Source organism: Atta colombica, unplaced genomic scaffold (genome assembly GCF_001594045.1).
Source record: "Atta colombica isolate Treedump-2 unplaced genomic scaffold, Acol1.0 scaffold9, whole genome shotgun sequence".
Classification (NCBI taxonomy): Eukaryota; Metazoa; Arthropoda; class Insecta; order Hymenoptera; family Formicidae; genus Atta; species Atta colombica.
Genome location: NW_017259583.1, coordinates 4,074,682 through 4,078,603, shown reverse-complemented (window position 1 = coordinate 4,078,603; position 3,922 = coordinate 4,074,682). Strand labels below are relative to the sequence as shown.

The window sequence follows — 3,922 nt, the reverse complement described above, 5'->3', positions numbered from 1 at the left end:
ATTATAAACTGATTCTTTGAATTGGAAATCTTAAATTTATAACACTAGCCATCTTGAAATCTCAAAAAATTTTTGTACAATTACCTCCAACTTTTTCTTCTTTTCTAAAAATTTCTTGTGAATAATCTCATTAAATATAATCCTTTTAAAGATTTTAATATTTGTTTTATAAGATTTTAATATTTTTTTTAATATTTGTTTTATAAGATTTAGGGTCACAATACCTCTCTTTGGCTACGCCCATAATAGTTTGACCGCGATTTCTAGCTTATTTTCTACGATGGCATTTATACGCTACGGAGATTCTTTTCGTTCCCCTTGTGATTCACTTAACTAAAGGAAGTTAACCAAAGAGATGTCCGATAAGCGACGAGAAGACTTCGTCCACGACAGACGACGAGCTTTGAAAGCTTGCAAACTTTGACGGATTCTCGACATGTGACGTGGGTTGGCATAGTTAACAAACGTTAGTCGTCGTCTTTGAATCTTCTTAGCTTCTCTTATCGCGGTTTTATAAACTATAACAGATTTTTAAGAAGCTTTCGGGGACAATGTGAACGGTTTGAAAAATTCGTGGCAGTCATTCGTTGTCTTCGACGTATTCGGGAAAAGCTTCGTGGTTCAGCAGAATGTTCGGCGTCCAGTATGTTCAAGGGAGAAAGAGGAAGATTCGACATTCGGGTTGGAGCACGTCCGCCTGGAACATCTTATCGGATTACCCGCACCTTCCTCTCGTCTCGTCCCATCCTAGTTCGCGCAAAGTTATCACAAGTGGTGATAGTTAGTTTGCGGAAAGGCAGCGGGCGTCACGGTTGCCAGCATAGCGCTTGCTTACGACTGCACTAACTTTGTGCACTTCGTTTGACTCCATACATAAAAATTGACACATTGCGCATTTGTTGGTGTTCTTCTTGCCGTGTTTCTCTCGTCGTCTTGATTGTGTCCCTTTTTGAATCGCTCGGTCATTCGGATCTGCAAGTTTCGGAACTAGGAATCAGGATTTTTCTCCAAACTAACTCAATAATGATGATAATAAATTATATACATAGCGTTATTACGGAGATTCTATTAATTTCGATGGGATATATCGCATAATTCATTCGTACACAATCCATCAAATAACTCTATTCCTATTGTATCAAGTTCTCCTATTTTAGTGTTTCTTATTTGATATATCAACATCAGTGTAAGCCGCGTGTTCGACTCGACAACAACAATAATAATAACAAAGCAGTTCAGTAAATAATAATTTAGGGGCGATTTCCAGATTAATTGGATCACCGGAAAGAGATAGAAGGCGGATTAAATCCCTTGTAAATCAAACAACAGATGCGTAGCGCATGCGAAGTCGATAGTGTCTTTGTAATCCACGAAAACGTTGATACGTTGAACTCGGTACGGAATGTGAAAGAGACAGAGAGAGAGAGAGAGAGAGAGAGAGAGAGAGAGAGAGAGGAAGAGAGAGAGAAAGAGAGAGATGTTTCGTAGTTAGGAATTATTTTAGCAGCACGAGTTACCGAGACATGTTGACACAACCGAGGATTTAAGCACTCGAGACCCGTGCCTCGCGGCTGTCGACATGGGATTGTATTCTGAGACATAGATACCAGCGATGAGAACGAGGACAACGCCGTTGAGAAGGCAGAATAGCCATTAAGACTTCGTATAAACAGCTCGGTGTGCTCGCTTCGCGGCTTAGAACAATGTCGGGCATCGCGACTTCTCTAGCGCGATCGTTAATCGCGTCGTATCACTGAACCTTCTCCGCTCGCTTCGGAATCACGATCGTTCCGTCAAGCAAGAAATCGATGGGAACATGTTTCAATTCCATGGACTTTCTCGACTAATTTTACGCTCTAATCTTGAAATCCCTGACGAATTTAGAACCGCATTTTGGAACTTTGTTACCAACGATATTTCCACTTTTAGAATCCGCGTACGTTCGCGTTTTCTGAATCGGCATTTCCTGGAGATGCTAATTTACGGCATAAAGTAAGATAAACCGTTTTGCCATATCTCAGAGAATAAAATTACTCGATCACTTTAATGTCTATTGGATCGTTTCGTCAGATAGGCGTATGATGATCGATCGTTAATTTTTCTCGAGCTGTCGTATTCGTATCCAGATGAACAGCAGGTAAAAAATTGTACATTTATTCTGATACATCAATGTCGCGCTTAACACGTTTAGTTTTTACCATTGATACGTGCCATCGCCTGTCGTTGAACACGATGCGCGGTTTTGCGTTTCCTCTTTACGCGAAGTCACGAGCTGTCGAGCGACCGCAGTAAATTCTCATCTTACTATCTCGCAAGTACGATCGGGTATCGTCGTTCGAAATGTCACTGATATCGATGTGTCGGGAGGATTTATAGTCCTCGTTTATTCCTCTTCCGTTCTCGCGTGCATTGTTACGACTGGAAGGCGGAGGAACAAGTGCCGTAAAAATAATGACATAAAAGTAGCTTCCTCGAGCGATCGAATCGTATTTTTTCCCCGCTTTTCATTGGATACGTTAATTGAATGGTTAAAGGATTACAATTATCTCCATAAGTGAAATTATGAAAATTTACGAACGATAAATCTAACAGTGTATATTTTAATGAAATTTAGTTTTATTATTAATAATTCGAAATAAAGTATTAAACAAAGTATGCTTCCAGAAATATTCCGTCAAAATTTAACACAATTACCGAAATTGGGTTCCCATTTAATTTATGTTAATGAAAAAATATTAATTAATTTTAATGAACTAAAATGACATAAATTAATACTACACTGAGAAAAATTTCTGATTGAAAACGAACAAACCAGAAGATTCTGATCATATTAATTAGAATTCTGTTTATATATCTCAACTACAATTACTGTATAAGAAAATTCTGATGTATCTGATTTTTGTCCTGAATTCCAGTTAATATAACCAGATTTTTTCCTGTAGTATAAGTATATAGTTTAGAGAATAATTCAAAACAGAGACATAAAGGAAATTGAATTATTTGATATTTTTGACAAAGAAATTTATAATATTTAAGTGTTAATAGTCTCACTTCAGTTCTGAAGGATTAATGTAACAAAAATGAGACTCACTACCATTGTTTAATATTTTTACTTTATATTCTTTTTATAATCTACGATAATTTTCAAAGTAACACCTGGTAATAGTGTACTGCTGAAAAATTTTTTGATACACGAACTATTTTCTTTTTGTTTGTAATATCCACATACAAAAAGATGCTCTTTTGAATTGAGAAACAAACTTTGCCAGCGATGAAGATAATACCGAGTCTCATTAACGAGTTATGGCCTTTTTCCATCTGCTCTGTCAAATTTGCTCCGTGTGGCTTAGCATGTTATTGTCGTCGGTCCTTTAAACGGTCTTAAAAAAAACTTTCCCTATATACTATGGGCGCAAAGTTACGACGCTCATAATCTTGCTTTTGCCTTCGCAATACTTTAAGAAATCGAGAAGTTTAATGCGACTTTGCGCGTGATGCTTTTTAGCGCGAAGTCTATAATGCGCGGAGAACAAGTCGCGAAACAACACGCTACCATTTCTTTCTCGTCTTCTTTTTTTTTCTTTATCTCTGCTCACAGCCGATGCCGTCTCGTTTCCAGAGTACTTATGCCATGGAACTTGGGTGGAGAACGACACCGCTTACTTGGTGGCTAGCACCGACGTTGGGCGTTACTGCCTCGTTTACAGCGCATCCGCCGCGACGACAGGAAGTCGTGAACTCTCGGTGACGGGCCATCTCGCTTCCTGTCCGAGAGCCTCTCATCGCTATCCAGTTTCGTGGCAGGTGAACCTCACGTCGTACGGTGAGCATTGTTAATTCCAAACTCGACACGCGACTCCACTCTCTCGTTGGAGTTTCGTTCTTTATTTATGAAAAAATTTACACTAAATAAAAGATATTT

At 38.5% G+C, this 3,922-nt stretch overlaps 1 pseudogene; it reads left to right on the top strand.

Annotated features, from left to right (window-relative positions):
* Positions 1-3,494: 3,494 nt before the first annotated feature.
* The window catches only part of LOC108693312, a 1,647-nt pseudogene continuing 1,219 nt past the window's right edge, over positions 3,495-3,922 (top strand).